We start from the raw sequence: 19910 nt of genomic DNA, 5'->3' as shown, positions 1-19910 counted from the left end.
GCAAGGAATGAATTCCTCAGGAAAGATGGGCAAGAAATCTTCTGTGAGTATCAGTCCTTCTGTAACGATCAGCCTCAAAGCGCATCTGTAACTCTGGAGAGGAATGTAGAGGCCCTGAATCACGACTGCAAGTTTGCTCCTGGAAGAGTCCATGGTGGTTTAAGAGTCTGATGAATACCACATCCCCACAAAAACTTCATCTGACTAAAGCTTTCTCTCTCGGTGGACTCAGAGTAGCTGCACCTGCAACAAATTTGCCCCACTGATGTCTGGTCGAGAGGACAAGAAAGAGATCAGCAAGGTCCTTGTAGCAGCCGTGGCTGAGGACTTTTGCTGTCCTTTGTAACGGAGGACTGTATATTGTTTTTTCAGTCAAGCTTTCCTTTCCAAATCCCACCACAGTAATACAGCATAGCGTGGATCTGCTGGGCAATCTTCGAAGGATAGGAGGACAGCTTTATAGTTAATGTGCTTGGTTTTCCTTTAGAATTTGTTTCCAAATTACATCCTGGAAAGGGATGATTCTCTGTAATGTATTCTTTTAAAAGCTGGCAAATTCAATTCCATTCCATTCATTTGCAAAGTGCTGAGCACAGGCACAGCCCTATGAGGTACTGACTGCCACCAACTCTTTCTGCGAACTCCTGGGAACCGAGCATACTTGGCACTTTGCAGAAGCAGGCTCATCATTAAAACAGGGGCAGAATGGGCCCCATGCTGAAGTCTAAGGAAATCTGAATTAGTGCAGGCCGGCTGATCACACTAGGCGTAGAAGAATCATTGACACACTGAAATGTCATTTACCTTTGATAGAAACCTCTCAGTCGTGCTCAAAATTGGCACACAGCAAAGGGCTGAAGGTAGAATCGTTCTCATGCAGAATACTTGATTTTTCTTAGGAGAATAATCACTCTAGGCTCCTCAGTCCTCAGTGACGTTAGGGAGGAAGGGAGATGGCTTTGTTCTAAAAAAGCTCATCTAAACATCACATCTCCTAATTCCCATATACCCGGTTTAGGTGCTTATTTATCCATTTAGGTATGGAGCCTCTTCCTATGATTTTTCCCATTGCTTGGGATCCACGTTTCTGCTCATATAAGCACTTTTGATATACAACACTCCTAAGACATTGCAAGCACTTCTCCCCATTCGGGTCCATGGTCCCAGTGAATTACTCCGACCACTTCCCTCTGTTTAGCAGTCTGAGGGTATAGGCACTCTCTGTAGTCCTTCGCTTGTGTGAGCCTAGACTGAACCTTTGTGTACATACAGTTCAGGTGAATAAAACAGTTGCATTTGCGACCAGACTCTTTGCTGCTGCTGCCTCAGCCCGGTAACCAGTACACTGATACCTGGATGTGATGAGAGTGTGACAACACCACTTGGCAGCTAAAGCAAAGCAAACTGATGAGTAAGTGGGTTAGTTACAAATGGAGCATTATTTACTATGTTATTGAAAATGAAAGTCCACAGATTGTCAAGGGCACTGATTTTTAAAGCTTGACAATTTCTAGAAAATCAGCTTCTCTGAAGTGTCACAAAACCAGGAACTGAGGGGAGAAAAAAAAAAAGGGGACATTCAACCATTAAACACCACTGAAAATGTTAGCCAACAGTTTCCAGAGGAATAAATGATTCAGTTCTCAGTTGTTGTCTGTTGTACAACCCCACTACCACCATAGTCCCCGAGAAATGAGCAATCTAGTAATAAATCCTGCATTCTAAACAGGAAATGATTCCCCGCCTAGGGATGGCTAAAAGAGAAACAAGCTGCTGTCTCTCAAAAAACACGCAGTGAAATGACTGTGTTCCTCAGCACTAACCCCTGGAGAACTGCTGTGGCTCAGTTCCGCTGACTTATGGTTGTTACCAGATATATGGGGTAGGGGCAGGTTTTGAATTTAAGGTTACACACGGGGGACTGAGACGCGACCGTTTGTTTAGGTTTGGCCTCTGGGGTGTGAAGGGAAGCACTGAGGGCACTGACCTTGCTGCTGCCGAGATTTTTTTCCTTCTCTACAGCTCCTAGCAGCAAACTGTGTGTGTCTCGCCGCTCCTGATGCACTGAGAGCCAGCAGCCTAGCCATGTGGGGCAAAGGCGACAACTACTCTTAGTCCAGTAAAAAGTGAGTCAGCTTAGATCCCGTCCTCTACCTTTCCTTCCCTTCTGAAGTCTTCTAGCTTTCCTGGCACATAGATTGCTGGAAGACAGAAGAGACGTACGGATACTGTCAACAGGATAAATGGATACTGACAATGAAGGCCGAGCTAGGCGATAAAGACAATCATTTGATTACATGGTGAATAGTGTTTCTGCGAACGATAGGGCTCTGCTGTCAATTAGAAGAAAAGCCAGAGCTGGAACAGAGCAGAACGATTACCTTGATTGTGAAAAATGATGACAAAAATAACCTTGAATCTAAGTGGCTTGACTTTAACAGAAATTGGGGTGGGTAAACAAAACCAAACAACCCCGTGAACCCAAAACGTTGGGCATGGCTCCTGCTGGCTCTCATGCTTACATATGCTTTTGGGATGCAGCATTCTTGTTAGCCTGAGCTCTGTATCTAGTGACTGAGACTCATTTTTTCTCTCATTGATAGAAGTTTTGGGCTATCACGGACCTTGCCATGTTATTGCTCTGCTCCATGTTTACACGTTCACATTGGTTCAGAGGGAGCAAAAAGGTCCATGAAACTGGCAGAAGTGGTTTTGGTCTTGTTTCATCATTCAGTAGAATTAGACTAGTATAAATAAATGGTGGATAAGTGGGAGGAGAATCAAGCCTAGCAGGCTACATTTTCCACCTGGACTAGCGCAGCGTGACAAAGATCGCTCCAACAGCATATGTGTCTGCTAAAGCCTGAACGATGACAGCTTGGCCCTCATCAGCCCCCCTGTCCTCTCCACATTTCCTCCCCGCTGCTCCCGCGATGCAGCAACGGTCATGTCCTGGCCGCCGCAGGAATGCTCTTGCTGTGACGGCACGTTAAACTGTCTTCTCTCCCTTACAGCTCATTTCCTCAGACAGATTTTTCCAGTCAGGCTCCTGCTTCCACCACTTCTCCATTTCAGTCTCCAAGATCCTTCAAAAGCAGGTTTAGCGAAACAGGATGATGTCGTCTCGCCATGTTGATCCCATCCATGACATGCTGCCAAGAATTCAGTCCTCTCCCACTCGTGCACAATTCCTGTATGAAAGAGTAAATGTTTAGAGTACCGCTCTGCCAAGTCTCCAGGGATGAGGCTTTTTTCTGCTCACACTGATTTCCCTGGAGGAACAAGGGCTTCGGTCTTACTCTGGCTCTATATAATGGGAAATATATTCTGCAGGACTGACCCTAAGTTAAGGACTTGCCACTCATCCTGCACTTAGATGGCATTACTTTGCCTGCCTGAGATGTGTATCTTCCCATAGTCCGATCATATTAAGTATATTTAAAATACATATGATAAAATATTAGCTATAGACAAATTAGTAAAAAAATAGCTTATTTATGTTCAAATATTTTTAGGCAGTATATCTAAAATACCTGAAACATGACTTTATTTTTTTAAAGAAACATAATTCTCACATTCTAAAAAAGAAAGAAGGAAAAAAAAAAGAATTATTTTCACAGAAGACAAAATACCCGTTTTAAAATGCATCTTTAACCTTCTAGGAAGGACCTAACACCAATCACATCAAAGTCAATCAAATCAACACTGGAAGTAGGACGCAGACCTTTTTGACAGAGCAGCTGATGAAAATCGAGAACAAATCACTGAGGGAAGTGATAGTTTCTCCATTCCTAGGAACTCTCAGTCAAGACTTGATTCACCCCAGAAGATATGCTTTAACTGCCTGCATACAAGCTGAAGGAAAAAGGTTGATGAAATACTGTGGCCTGTGTTGAAAAGGGTGGCAGCCTAATGGTTCCCTGTGGCCTGGACATCTGTGTCTACATTAATATTGGGGTGTGCTATTAAAAGGTACTAGCTTTAAAAAAAATGCCCTGTAACTACTAAGCCTGTTGCAGCTACCTCTCCTGCCTGCTATACACAACTGACCTAGCATCTTCTGCAGACTGCAATGCTTTGTAATCGAGGTTCTTCCTCCAAACTCATCCATAGCAATGCTATTTCATTGTTGGTTTTAGTCCTTCCTCTGCATGGTTTTCCCTTTTAGCTTACTGTATTTCGACTTGCTGTTAGAGTTCAGTTAACTTCTCTGCTTTTTTGACATTTCTCTGTGTTTAAGAGTTCTCAGATCCAAAATCTTTGTTCAGCCCATCAAAAAGAGACAGCCTAAGAGCAAAATTCCAACCCTAGATTTTGATTTCTTTGTCAAAAGTCATCGTATTCAGAGTTCAGGGATGTTACTGCTAATCTTTCCTTTCTTTTGTGGTAGTGATGTTCTGGCAGCAGCTATAAAATTTCTCGGCTGAATTTAGTTGCCTTTAATCAAAGCCACTTACTAAGTCCACTGCATTACTCACATGAGAAAAAACCCAGCCAATTCCCTGCCTAAACCATGTGTGTGGACAGCAGAACTGAGCCCTGAGTCAGAAAACACTTCAGCTGGGATTCCTTTCCATTCATTTTCCAATCCCCTCTTTGCCTCTCGTCTCAATCTGCAAAAACTCTACAAACTCCTGAGTAAACTCTGACCAATTGCTTCCCATCAAGCTTGTATCTCATCTTGTGGGAAAATCATCTGTGGTTTTGTTTTTGATTAGAAATTTTCTGCTACTTGTTTACAAGCTGACATTCTTTAAGCCACACACACACACACTGCTTTCTGCTTCACTGCCTTACTCGGACAAGCCTAAAACAAACTGCAGCTGATCAAAGCTTGTGAGAAAACAGTTCATGGAGGCAGGTGTGACAGATCAGAGATGACTATTACAGTTGTATGAGATCGTACAGATGACATTTCCTCTTCTTTTAATTTTAACATCACTTTTTCCGAACAAGCTTGGAATTGCTTCAGTTTGTATTGCTTGGAGCAGAGCTGTGCAAAACTTCTAATCTGAAATTCAACTTCATTACCTGCATTTGGATTTCATTATAGGCATGACCTGAAGCCACAGCTTGTACATTTTCCTAATTGCATAAATCACTCAAATGAGCTTTTACAATATGTATTTCAACAGCACCATGAGAACCTCGCAGTTTCTCATGAAGTCACTTGAGACAAAACACATCACAATGGTTTTTGAGGAATATTAAGGAAGGAGAAAAAGTACAGGAATTAACAAATGGCTTTAAGAAGATATGGCAAGAAGTTCTCAACATGTTTTCTTGTAATGCCAACATGGGTAGAGCAGTTATTGTATGAACATAACTGAACAAAATGCAATATGATAAAAAGAAGTACAGCTTTCACACAACGAAAATTAAATCCATGAATTCCACTTTCTAAAGAAGCACCGAAGAAGGATTCAAAATTGGAATTAGACATTCATAACAAGTATTAGAAAAAAATAAACACAATTTTGGAAAGGACAGAAGCGCTCCTGCTTCAAAGCATAAGCCAACCTGGAACTCCTGAAGCAACAAGGCATCTTAGCATGGTAGTAGCTTAAATCATGGATGGGTGATTTTCCAGGGTTGTGTTCCAGTTTGTATTTTTCATTTCCAAATTTGAGGTGAAGTTCAAAAATTAGTGAAAATCTCTGTGTGTCCTTTGACACATATTATCAGTTGCCAACTCCTGGCTTGGAGTACACAATTTCTTCTTCTGGAGGAACCAATAATAGCTATGTTATGTCAAGAAATGGCACAGATGGACCACTGCTGGGAACAGCATGGCATCGGTTATGTTGGTATGTGGTCTGAGTAGTCATTTGGACAGCTAAATTCCATGCTACTGAATAAATTAGATATCCACAGACAGTTTAGTGACAGTTCACTAGAAGCACAAAACTATTCAAGGCAAGAGAGACATGAAGGAAAAAATTCATTTTTACCAAAGCCAAGGAGAAATTCTGCATGACCTGTCCATATCAAAGGTTGCTGTCAATCTTAGAGTTGTACCTCAATTATACTTGCTCTCAGTCTTTTTTCAGCACAGTCATCCAAACGTACCCATTTTGGACAGGCATGCAGACAGGATGGCTACTCCTCGGACAGCCACGTCTGTTCTGTTCAGTGTCAAGAGAGCTCTTCCTTCCAGCGCTGGCTCTTTTCTTTCACCTGCTGGAAGCCAAAAATATTCTTTGAACACTGAAATCGCTAGCTAATTGCTTGCCCAGGAAACAAAGTTGAAGGATCAGGAAGAAAGAAAATGTGGGCATGTTTGTGAGCCTGGCTACATGTGCTAATCAGGCTGATTTTCAGAGCATTTATGCCTGAGAGGATTTATTCTGACCCTTTACGAGTGAAATTTGATGGAGTTCTTTGCATTCATTAATGAAACCTGAATTTATGCTGCCTGGCCTCTCAGTGCTGCAGCTAGCTGCAGAGAGAGGGTGACATCGGTTGGCTGTGACTGTGCTGGCACTGTGTTTGAAATTTCCTAGTCTCTGCAGTATCTTCACCCGGCGTTCCTCTACTTGGAGAAGCAGAGATGACAACGAGCAGGCCGGTCGAGCACAGACACAACTAACTTGCGTGTTATCTAGCTTTGCTCCAAGCAGCTGCTGAACGCAAGAGCTGATAGTGACTCAATCCATGCAGACGCTGTTGACCACTGATAACCTCATAGCAGAAGTAGGGCTCACTAACACGAACCCAGAAGTGAAAACAGAAGTGGATTTGTTGGAAGAAAAATTCAGGGGCTGCTAATAGGGAACGCTAGACATGCATCGATTTCCCTCCCTAAAGCAAATGAAAAAGGACCAATCAATGTATCAATACTCCTACTTTGAGACATGGTTCTTTCCTAGAAATCAGAGTTTATAAATGTTAACTGGTGTGGGGTAATAAGAATGACCCTTCACCTCAAAGTTAGCACGCCTCATTAGCATAACTTTAGGAAAATACCAGAAAACATTATTATATACGCGAGGTACAATAAAAATGGCAGAGCTGCCACCTCACATTAGCATTCACAAAATAGTTAACATTCAAAGACTAATTTTCCTCACCATTAACTCTATGATTGAAATGTGATTATTTTTTAAACAGATATCTTTAACTAAAAGGCAGCAGGTATATATTAGGAACAGAGGGAAATCCCATTAGTGACGAAAAGTAACATTCCTTAGGGGAAAAAATTAATTTCATCAAGTATAGCTTTTAGTTACCATTACTATAAACTCCAGATTGCAGATAGATAAATTTTTCTACTAAATTCTATTGAAATTTTGCATAAGAGGAAAGTATTCTGAATAAAAACACACTAGATACACTTCATCGATATTTCCTGTAGGGGCATTTCTATGTTTTCTTCTTCCTCATCTTCCATCTCATCCTCTTTGACACCAGCTTTTAGTTTGGACCTCTAATCTTCTGAACGCAGCTCTCTTCCTTTTTCCCATAGTCACGGCCGCACAGAATGGATATCCAATAATGTAAGAGTTTGAATAGAAATGTTGACCTTCTTTAGGAAGTGACACTTTGCCAAAGGGAGGTCACCTGTTCCCAATCCATTACTACTAGAAGACCCATGATGCATATTTCAAAAAGGATATCTTTGATGAAGGTAATTCAAACTTTCTGTGAGTTGAAGGAAAAAACACCGCAGATTCAGGAAGGCAGTATTTTCTTCTTTGTTCTCCTTTCTAGTTCGCTGAATTAAACTAAATGAGGTTGTTGCATTTGGTTTGGGATTTTTCCCCCTGCCACTAACTTCCATCTTTTCAGCTTTTTGGTGATCTGCAGAAAAGAGAAGAGAAACATTATCTTGAATCAAAAGACACCTTGCACTTGTTAGAAACAGATCAAAGGACTGCAAAGTAAAGTTGACAGGTATTCTCACTTTGGCTGAAGACATGATGCTTTAATTTAAAAAACAAATGAGACCATACAAAGGTAGCTTTAATCCTACTTGATGAGGTGCAACAAATTGGGTTCTGTGCAAAGCCACTCATAAGAGCAGATGTCTCCAATAAATACTAAAATCTATAATTTTTATGGTAGCCATGACCTGAACTGAAAATGTGTTTACAGAAGCAAGGCTTATATGGCGAAGTAATACTTTTCATTAGCTCAACATGATGGACTAAACCATCGATCGTATAGATCCGTTGGCTAAACTATATCAGTATACTGCTTGCTCTTATAAAAAAGATTATCTTCTCTCACAGACAGCTTCTCTGATATGCTTAGACTATCGCTGTTGCAATAAAGCTACTACCAAGAAAATGTTATTCACAGTAGATAAAATCTGAAAGACAGTTTGAGGATAAAGCTGAAAGAGAATCAAGTGCCTTTTGTGGTATCATAACACAGATAGCATCCCAGAGCAATGCTTGTCTACTTGTTTCCAAAAACAGCTTGTCCTTATCCAACACACGTATCTGTGAATATGCACAACGAGCTGCATCTTAATAGATACACTATGGCCAAATTATTCACACTCAAGGGTCCAATAATTGTTAGGTACCAGCTTAAATTGGTTGGTTTTTCAGTACCACTCAAGCCCTCATTGGAGTGAGAAGGAAAAATATATGGTTATAGGTGCTGAGCCAAAGGCACTGAAGGAGAGGGGCAAAATCCTTGACCTCAGCAGGTTATGTTTTGGAGCTTGAATCTTAGCACATGGCCCCAGGCGGAGGATCTGATAGCAGAATTAGAAAATATTTTTTTTCTGGGGAGAATCTGGGAGTTGGGCACCCACCAAGGTCTACCTTTCAAGTACTATGAAAAGGCTCCCAGAACACCGGCGTCTCCTCTCGATGTGCAGTGACAACAGCGTGCATTAGGTTGCTTGCACTGCCCTTTCATTCCCCCTGCAGCCACTTCACTGATTGCACATGGGATGGACTGGTTTCAACCTTTATATTTAAATGTACAAGGGAGGTTATGAGGAGCAAAAGGTCTGTTCACCCTCCTTGCCAGAATGGGTTAACTTTAGCAAGACAGTATTTTCCAAGCCAATGTCATCCTGTGCCTTTTTCAGTGTCTGTCCGCCCATTTTAGCTAAGTTTTGTTAAATTACAGTCTGCTGAATAGAATCAGTCACTCCATTTTTCTTACTGCATTATTTGCGGATGCAAATGACGTCTCATTTCAAGAGACAATGTCCTCTGAAATAAAGCAGTATGCAGTGCTTCACCAGTTCATAGGGAAAGTCGATTTTAAAATCCATGGTAGTTAAATTGTGTCCAGTTTATCCCTGTAAGACTACTGAAATATTTTTAGAAGAAAATGGGTGGACTCTCAAATTTATTTTATCTCTCTGAACCATTCCATCACTGAAAAATAAAAAACTCTTGTAATCATCAACCATGGTTCCTGCAGTAGTTCTCAGACTGCCCCTTATGCTTTTCCTTACATGTTCTTCTCCTGAATAGTGTTGACTTTGACATGAACGCTATCTTGGGGTAATAAGCAGCTTATCATACATTAGCATGATGGATTGCAGATATAAAGTATTTTAGGAAAACTGACCTTCTCTTTTTTATATCTTAACCACCAGCAATTTTTCCCTCATTGAGAAAGGAATTCTCAATATTCAAACAAATCATAAATATACAATGTATTTGGTATATCTGTAACTGGTATGAAAGTACTGAGTACCAGAATGCTTGATTACATAAACTTGGGCTAAAATTAATTTCACCAGACCATTCTTTTGACCCATAATAGCTTAGAGCTCAGTTTAGAGATTCTCTCACTTGCACAGATTTTATTTTTGATACATTTTGAAGCATGGCTTTCTACTCCCCTTCCAAGTTCTACATTTCTCTTGGGCTTTAAAAGATGCAGTACGTTGGTCTCCACCAGGCTGTTCACAGGGATATCTTCTGCTTCTAATTTTACTGACAATGGAAACTTGAAGGCTTTTCTTCTGGCACTGCTTTACAGAAAAAGCAATGGAGGTTATCAGATAGCTCTGTTCCACCTTCCAGAAACTCAGAGAGTTTGAGAAAGGCACCTATTGCTCCACATAGGTGTAAATAAGGCACACTTAACTACAGTGAGGTTTGTGGGGTAGATTCTGAGAGTCAGTGTAGGGGAACCAGAAGGGAAGGGGTACACAGGGAGGGGAACCAGAAGTGGCAATTTGTGGTTCGAGTCACAAGGAGAACAGGATCCCGTGGATCCTTCCTGCCCTTACGGTGACAGTCAGAGAGTTCAGTGGGACCCCACTCCAAATTTCTTACTTACACATCTCAGGATGCAACTAAACTTAAACAAACCAGGAAGGCACGTGTTGCACTTGTATGCACTTGCATAGAAGGAGGAAATGCCTAAATACATTTAAAAGTGCAGGTAAATGGATTCAGGGGAAATAATATTGTGGAATTCAATTTTATCCCATCTGAACATTTCCATGCCATATTAGCTAAATCTGAAGACCAAGGACTGAGGGTTTCAGCTCCAAATTAAGTTTGGGCTTAAACCTGCATCCTTTTACCTGTTCATATTATTGTCAGAAACAGTACAAGCTCAGAGATCAGAAGTTATGGCATACTTTGTTGGCAGCCCATGGAATAGGATCGAATCCATGTCTTGGCTGATTCTGCCACAGATAGTAGTAAATTGTCAAAAAATTTCACAAATGGGACAGAGAGATTAGAAGACGATATGAGGAACAAAAGGAAGACATTTTTATGCAGCTGCTTCTGAGGATGGTAACAGACAGGCGGGTAGGCCATCGAGACTTGCAACTTCATGGCTCTAGAGAGCACTTAAATGGCTGAAAAGATGGAAGAATTGGGTCCAGTGACATAATGTCCTGGACCGAACATCAGCAGTGTCCCATACAACGCATTTGTCCAGGATTTTGACTTTTATTTATTTTTGTATCACCCTATCATTTTTTACTTGCACTTTTGTACTTGCACATGCTGAAAAATAGTTGCAGTATCAAGGCCTTGTCTTTGCTGTGTGGTTAAAATCAATTAGCCTTCAATCTTCTGGATCTGCAGCACACTTCAAAGGGGCTATGTATTGAAATTCAATAGAACAGCACTGCTTGTCTTTACTTTCTAATTATAGGCTTTCTATTTGACTATATTACTTCTCATGAAGTTAAAGGAATGTATGGCCAATTTAGGATTCAGAGAAACGGAGTCTATTGTAGCAGCTACTTTAAAAATTAGAATAGTGTTAGCAAAAGTTGTTGGGTCACAGTTGCAAAATATTGCTCTTCACTTACAAAGAAAACCCTATATTTTACAGTATAGTACTGATACTTTCAGACCACTCGGACTTTTTTTTTTTTTTTTTTTTTCACTTTGCGCATCTCTTTGCATTGGGCAAAGTGTTCCCCATTGTATGCTGAACAGAGAATAGCTAATGTGTCTTTTCCTGTGTTACTAAAACGTATTTGTCCAAGGTCCTTCACCTGTGTGTTACATGCAACCAAACTTGAAGTCAATACAGGCTTTCTTTTCTAGCATATGTTATCCGAAGTAATAATAATTCCCACTTTACTTCCTATACAACCTCCAAATTCCTTACAGGGTGCCTGAGAGGCACGACGGATTCACGCTTTGGGAAGCCCGCTTCAGTCAGCTTCCATGTCTTTGCAAGCATCACCTGCCCATCAGTCCCCTCTCAAACCAGGCAAGTTAATGCTACAACAAATATTGCTCATCCTTCAGAAAAAGAAACGGGAACCAGAAAAAGAATAAGACCACATGTTAAAAAAAAGACACAACTGAACTCAGTCTGACATTTTCTGAACCTTTGCTGCCTGTATTACTTGGGAAAAACAACACAGGAGCAGGATCTCTGCAAAACTAGAGGAGGTATTGTATGGGAACAGGTCTCACACTGCTAAAACCGAAGGAAGAAGAAACAGAAATCAGTCTATTTCCACTTCTACATCCTAGTGCTTGTGGTTGTCACCTCTTTAGCTGCTGTCTTGGTTGCATCTTTTGCAAAAGGGAGTTAAGCAGTCTGAACAGACATAGAAAATGGCTGCTGGGATGCCTGGTTTCTAGGCAGACATGTCATTATAAAAACTGTGTCAAGGCAACACTCTCTGGGTTCTCTCTCCATCAGTTCAATAATGTCTGTTAGCAACTATTGTATTCTCAGAGGCTTCTTCAAGTATCAGCCCATCTAGAGCTCATTTATTCTGTTCATTAGATGCTGAGAAAGCTCCTATTATGGTTAAAATCCCTGCCACTAAAAGGAGCAGCCATGGAGCTCTTTGTTGACCTCAGACCCATAATGAGGTCTAAATCCTTTGTTTCTCCTGTCAAGGAAGTTAAGTCCTCTTACTGGCTCCCCGCTTGAGTAACCTTATTTTGTTGTTTTGTTTTCTCTTGAGTTTAATCTGTTGTGTCTTTCATTAAACTGGATCAGCTATTACCTACACTCTGTCCTCTTTCGGAAAAAATGCCCTTTTTGCCATAAAAAAACAAGAAAAGAAAAGAAAAACAAGGGTTTTACCCTATTGCCAAAGACTTGCCAAATGAGTTTAGGCAAAATTTTCTGGAACTTGTGCTGTTTTTTCCAACTCCACCAGCACTCTATCTACATTTATTTACTACCTACTATAATCCCGTAGAATTTTGGCTGAAATTATTGTACTGCAGGTCCTGTGCTTCAATTCTATTTTGCATATAGGCTAAACAAACAGCTCTCTTGTCTCTATCTTCCATGTGCCTATTTACTCTGATTTTTTCTTGGTCTGTTTAATGCAAATGCCTGTCCTAAAGTGATAGAGGCTTTTTCATCTAAATTCAAAGTGAAGGTTTAACTTTTTCAAGAAGGCAACTATTAGCAACATGAAGAATTCCTGCATCACAGTTGCATTTCATTGGAAAAAATATCAGCTGTCAAGGATTTATCACTCAGTCATCATCAAAGTTTCTTCAATGCTATTTTAAGGACTTGTAGGTCCTAATCTCGCAACACCTTTCTAAGATACTTCACAGCTGGAGACAGGCAGCCCCGGAGGCAGTGAGGCACTCCTGCTACCTCTCGCCAAGGCTGATGAGAAGCAGGGTCTCCAGACCAGTGATGTGCACAACATGTCCAGGAACGTGTCCAGGAACACCACGCGGGGGTCATCGCACCACTGCTGCCCAGCACTTTGATCCCCAATGAGGCACCCTCTCTTCAGCAAATCTTTCCTTCGCTTTCCCTAAAGAGCTCCAGCTGTTGTGTGCAGCCCTAATACTACCCTTAAGCATAGCTCCATTTCAGCAGATGCTTAGATGCAAGCAGCTCATATCGAACGTAAATGCTCACCTCTCTCTCTTACACACATATATATGTGCGCATTTACTTTTAGATATAGGCCTACACATGCACTCCCCACTTCTCCTGCACCAGAATGGGCCTTATGTATCAGTCATGAATCTCTGCTTTATTTCATCAGCTTCTCCTTCCCATTACACAATTCAGAGCTGCGTTAGTGTTGCCTGGGAAAAATTCTCAACTGTCAGCAAGCAACCTCCATCATTTGGAAAGCTCTAGTTCCATACCTTTCTCCTCTGTCACTTTTTCATTTCCCATCACCCCTGCTTGCACACTGCCAAAAGTTGGTATTAAACACGCCTGGACATTGCCCTAAAGAGGCCCTAGCCCTCATTTTGATATTTCACTGTTATCATTCCTAAGCTGTAAGGCCTTTTACTTTGAACAAAGAGTTAGATTTAGTAGAGAGCACTGCACATGCATTCCTAGCGGGGCATGGCTGGATTTTGTTGTGTTAACACCCCAAATTAAAAGTGATGAGTGTGCAGCTTCGGAACTGCTCAAGTCAGCTGTGCTTGTTGGTAATGGATTAGAGATTTCCCAGAACGCACGAAGGGAGAAGCTTCCAGGAAAAAAATAAGTATAGGAAAGATTAAAGAGAACTTCTATAGGCTGTGCTGGTGTTCAGGAACTGCAGTGAGGGTAGCTCATTCAAGTAGCTTCATTCTTTGTGAAAGAGAAGCTCGGAGACTTGCAGCCAGTTGTATCGGGAATATGTCTTTTGCCGTTCTCAGAAAACCTGCTAGTGTTTGGCTGTGCTATTGACTGTTGCAAAATTGTTTTTTTGGTACGAATTGGGTGTCATGGCAAGCTCACAAACTAGAACCGCATGCCCCAAGCACCTTCTTCTTTCCCAGGACACCCAAATGCCCCTGAGGCCTTTCCATGGCTTTTAAGGGTACAGGCATTGATATAATTTGCACTTTTCTTTCATGTACACCAACACAGAGAGAACTCAGACACTTAGCATGTTATACAGAGATGAAATAAAGAACTGTGGAATTAAACTAAGAAAAGAGAAATGCCCCATCACAGAGGTGAGCCTTCTTAGGCTACAAAGGATTTACCTGAGATTTCCAAAAAGAATGTAGAGTATATGGTCTTGCAGTGAGGAGGGAATAAAGGAGTGGTTCAAATGCAATCTTACCTATTTCCCACTTTTCCAATTTATATTCCAATCCCAGACAAAAACTATGGGGAAATTGAGTCTGAGAGCATATGTCATCAGGATAAGGTAATGTACAGTGTAGGGCTGGCAGAATTACTCCAAAGCAAAAATTATGAGACCATAAAATTCAGACAATAACTTTTACAAGGAGTGATACCCTATGGTAACTATCATATGCTTATGATTAAACTGTTTTGATCTCCACAACCCCAAATTAGAGTAAACAGCATTTTAAAGACACATTCCTCCCTCTCCACCTCCTACAATGGTGCCTGAGGCAGAATTAAAGCTGCTTGAATATTCCAACTGTACATTTTTGTAATTTAACGGAAAAAAAGAAGTTATTTTTACATCTGAATTTCTCAGATTTACCGTGCTTTGTCTGTTTGGCAAATTTCATCTATAATATTTCAGAAAAAGACTTACAAGGTATGATTTGTTCTTACAGAATCCAGCACTGTGGGATTCTAGAACTGGCTGGAGCACCTTGCACCCCTCATGATCTAATATATACAATTTCAGTGAGGCATTGCTACAAGGATGTCATAGGCATTTGGTTATTTAATAATCAATATCATTCAGAACAAAGGCATGTTGCATTTCCAAAAGGACTTGTTTTTTTAATTTCTCTGTTTCATATGTCTTAAGGGTCTTACAGTCTCCAGCATATCTGTCCTCATTAGAACTCTTTCAGGAAAAGAAACGTTGTTTTCACTGTTTGCAGGAAAGAAAGGAGATGGCTTGGCCAGGATCAGAAATTAAGTTTGTGGTAAGGAAAGAATTGAACCCAGCTTCCAGAGTCCCAGGCTTAACCACTAACTTCCCTGTAACTTTAGCTCCATCTATTTACGGGTTTCTTGTAACTTTGAAAAAGATGCAGTGCTCAGAGCTAGTGCTTTTGTTCTCAGAAGATGGGCTATATTTTTCGTATGTCAAGAATGATGCATTCCTGAAGTAAAACTGAAACTTAACTGTACATGTAGCAACGTGCAACCAAAAGCTGCATAACATAGCCAATAGAAAGCAAGAACATTTTTACACATACACCAAAATAGTGCTTTTGTGTTTTTCTTTTTAGGGAAGGAAAAGGTAAAAGTCATGATTACAGTTTTTTGGAGTGGCTGTTTTCACAGTGTTTTTATAATTCCACAAGACACTTCCGAAAGCTCTCATGAGCTTCATGCTATAAATACCAAGTCACTGGAGCGACACACACTGCTGAAGACACATTGGCACTCAGATGCTCCAGACCAGGTCATGGTGGAAACCTGAAGATTTATAGTAGCTAATGAGAGATTCTGAAGACATGAAAAAAAATCTGCTTTTTCATACAATCCAGTTATGGTGTAAATTTAAATTTCAGATCTGCTCAGGAATGTTTTAAAGTGTTTTATTGCCAATTATTTTACATGAGGGTAAGGGACATGTCCTTCTACACCTCATAAATTTGACATACTGTAGTTTGAAATCTCATTAGCTTTCCCTGTTGCCAGATGTAGCTTAGAAACATTAAGGGTCTTATGGACATGGCTTTATACAGTTGCGCTCTACCAGTGCTAGTTTTTGCAAGCGTATGTTTTGTATTTGTCCTTTTCATGAACCCTCCATTTTGTTTAGTAGCTATATTAAACTATTTTACTATGAATCTAGCTTTTTGACTACTCTGGGGTTCTTTGGATGATTGGTGCATGCTCAGAAAAGTTGTATACATAATTTTGTCCTCTGGAAGTACATTAAATATCCATAAATTACACTGAAGTATCTTGTGGAAGAATGTCTGCTATTCTGCTGCAAAATCTTAATCCATCTCTTTATACATTGGCAACATATGGTATTTTAAAAGCCATGTAAAGTTAAGGCTTTGGCTTAACTTGTAAGTGCAAATGAAATGACATCTTATCCTTAATCCCATGACTGTGTGTATACTGTCCAAAATGAGATCCTGTAATTCTCTACTAGCACTGCTCCACTAATGCAGACTACCAGACTTTGTGGTAATTTTGGTATCTGCACTTTCTCTACTCTGCAGCTTCTACCCAAGCTCAGGCTGGCAAAAATGAAATCCTTTCTCTGCAAATTTAGATGAGACCTAAATAGAGAAAGTTAGTTTTGCATGTACAAAATCTAACTTACAACCACATACATCTATTCTGTGTTCAGTGGTTTATGTTTTACTGGCAGCAATAAACCTATAGTGTTTTTTTAATGCGTATTTTTAAATAAAATACAAATTTTAGCTCTGTGTTGTTGGTCAATGAATTCTCTCTCTTGAGCATTTAAGAACTGAGTAAATTAGAAAGAACCTTCTGCTGCACTCTGGCTAACGTGGGTACTACATTGATTTAATAATGTATGGTATAAGTTAGAATTTCTTAAATGCCCTGTTATCCATTTCCATGTTAGATAATGTAAACCATTCATGGTAAAAATTTCCATGCCATCTATCTGCCTCTAGGAGAAATGCACTTTGCCAAATGACAAACCTTGAGCAATCTCAATTGGTACATTGTCGTTACAATAACCTTTGATTTTTGCAGTTACATCTCTAAAGATGCTGTCCGCCCTCACACGTCTGAGTCTCTTGCAGACCCCGGCGCTGAGCAGTCACACAGAAGTGCGCGTACTCCCCTCCTGGGTTACAAGCTCAGGACTGCTGGCTAATGGCTGTGCTCAGGCCTTGAGATGTAGGATCTGTCCAAACTGTAAGGAGAACAGCTTTATAACTTAAAAAAAATTGGAAAATCCAGTTTGAGAAGGCAGCACTAGAAATCTTCTATCAGCTTTTCCTGTAGAAGCTCTGGAAGAGATATCTTTTCTCTTTTCTGACTAACAGGGGGAATTTCCCCATATGTAAACTTTCTTCAGACTACTGCTGTCTCCTCCAACATACTTTTGTCTAGCTCCTGCTCCTGCTTCACTGTGTTCCCCAAAAGATAAGACCCTGTTCTGCACTGTAGTCAAGGGCTTCACAGATACACGTGCTGGGAGAGGCACTATTAATTTCTGGAAGAAGTAGTTGTTTTTCACAACATCTTCCATATTGAATTTCCCGCAAAGATCCTTCTTCCTCCTAAATCCAACTCGTTTCCCTGGGAAGAAACATATATCACAAAAAGTGCTGTGCAACGTCCAATCTGCACACCCCCTGGGGCTAAGGCTTTACCATATGCTGTCTCCTGATGCTGCCAATCCCTCTGGTTCTCAGGGAGGAAGCACATTCCCAAAGACATCTGCGAACATGCAGCTCATACGTTTGTGAAAATAGAGGAGGCACTTCCACAGTGAAGTGACTCCCATGGGAAACACAGCTTTCTTCCTTTTCTGGGTAACGAGCTAGCTCATAACTGAGTAGTCACTATCATTTCACTCTGCCTTTCAGGTAAACCACTATTGTTTTCCTTTAACTCCAGTTTTGTTTAATGCATTGGCATTATTCCTGTAAGATTAGCGTGAAAGGGGGCAGAAAGACTGCCTCTCTGTGGATTAATTGGCTTGGCCTGAGTGAGACCCAGATAGAGCAGCTGCCATTCATACGACTCATTGCACAGATTAAGATTTGGATTATTTCCCCTCTTTTCAATGTCTTACAACAAACCGCCGCAATTAGACATGATCCCTTGTGCTTATTTCCACCATTCCTGAAAATATCGCTGGTGGCAAGCCATGCTGGATATGAAGACACCAGCCAGATCTGGGTAATAGTTTCTGAAAGGTTAGTCATTGGTGGCAGAAATCTCAATTTACGGCTTTCCCTAGTGAGATAGTCCTGTAGAATAACCTAAGACTGAGCAGCCTCCAAATGCTCTGCACCCACATCATCCTCAGCTATTAACCTTTTGGCCTAATGCACCTCAAAGGCAAAGGGGACAAAATGATCTGTGGTTTACTTTCTGAGGACTCATGCTTTCCCCTGTCCATGTGTCCTTTCATCTAGACAAGCTTTCCTCATCCTTTTTCATCTTTCCACAGCACGAGGCTGTGTCTTGGCTCTATGCAAGGACATATGGTCTCTCACTGACTAGCCAGCTCTTTCTCCACTCCCCCATAGCTCCGTGGCTCCCCCAGTTATTTTTGTTCTCTTGTGCTCCTCCTCTGATACACCATTATTGCAACCTTGACACAAAGCTTGCTTAGAAAATTGCATTGTCCTACTGCGAGCCTTTTATTTTGGTTGGTTAATTTGTTTAATATACTTTAGCTACGAAAATATTTTGATGCATATCATTGGGCAGAGCCGGGCTGAACTTTAGCCAGGCTAAACATTCATTAGCAAGCCTGCAAAAATAAAATTGCATTGTCTTTCCTTCCACAAATTTAATTCTTTCTCATTATTTCCAAGTTGATGGATGTAGGACTGGCAGGAGGGCAAGTTTAGAAACGTAACTGACCCAACCCAAAACAAGGTAGACAGAACCTGAAATACTACAGAACGTGTGGGATAATGAGTGTGTGTGTATCCACGTAGTATTGCCTGTCTCTCCTTGTACTTTCAGACAAACCAAACAGTTACTAACAATTACTACTAACTGCAACTAACCAGTTTATACTTGCACTGATACTTTTTAAGGGAATGAATTTATTGCTTGTTCTTTAAAAATTGAAGTATTTCTACTCCTAGCTTCTCCAAATCGTGGTTATCATAGTCACAAGTTTTATGGGGTGAAGAGCCAGCTCTGGTGGTTTTTATTTTGAACTGAGTCCAAAGCTAAGTGTATAGCTACTTCTGCCCAGCTAGAAATGCCTGTGTTTGTGGGTGGGTGGGTAGGTGGGGGTCGTCTTTTTTAACTAGACTGATTCAGCACGGGGACACTTTGTACTTTTGTGTATGAAGAGTGAAGTCACTGCAAACTCACGCTAGGTAGTACTTCCACTGCAGGGGATGTTATCAAAGTACCAGAACATTAGCTATGTTTACACTGGAGAAATACGTTTTATGTCGTATACATATATAGAGCATTCTTGACCCTTAGTCTTGGCTCCAAGTTTTCCTCTGTGTGGAAATCATATCTAGAACAGATGTTTCGTTGTTTCACACCAGCCACTGTAGACACAGCTGATACTCTTCAGTGGACATGTTTATTGAAACTTCCAGACAGAATGTCCCAATCACCTGGTAAGCATTTTAATTTGAAATCTGCCTTTTTTCTATGCAGTACGAAGCTTGCTTTTTGCCTCACCCCTTCCTGTGTATTCTTTTGCCACTAATGCCAAGCTTGAACTCTGCTTTACCTGGAGTTTCACTTTATTCTGGGCTGTCAAGCCTAGACATCTAGATTGCACTTTCACACCAAGTGATTTTATAAATTAGGATGTAAATTAGGAGGGGAAATGGTTTCCACGTTTCAACAGACGTTTACCATGGACCTTAAGGGTACAACACTGGGGATTTCAAAGACGAGATCAAAAAGTCTTTAGCTGACTAGAAAGGGAGGCA

The 19910-nt window shown here is 40.8% G+C and overlaps 1 long non-coding RNA gene across 2 annotated transcripts in view; it reads right to left on the bottom strand.

Annotated features, from left to right (window-relative positions):
- Positions 1-2658: 2658 nt before the first annotated feature.
- LOC135324985 (uncharacterized) overlaps positions 2659-19910 on the bottom strand; it is a 39900-nt gene continuing 22648 nt past the window's right edge. For both annotated transcript variants that reach the window (XR_010386207.1, XR_010386208.1), the window contains 3 exons: positions 7230-7800; positions 6070-6180; positions 2659-3191 (listed from right to left, as the gene is read on the bottom strand). This is a non-coding gene — a long non-coding RNA (uncharacterized LOC135324985). The remainder of the gene's footprint in view (positions 3192-6069; positions 6181-7229; positions 7801-19910) is intronic.

Source organism: Dromaius novaehollandiae, chromosome Z (genome assembly GCF_036370855.1).
Source record: "Dromaius novaehollandiae isolate bDroNov1 chromosome Z, bDroNov1.hap1, whole genome shotgun sequence".
Taxonomy (NCBI): Eukaryota; Metazoa; Chordata; class Aves; order Casuariiformes; family Dromaiidae; genus Dromaius; species Dromaius novaehollandiae.
Note: the sequence above shows the minus strand (reverse complement) of the source record. Positions and strands in the feature narration are given on the sequence as shown.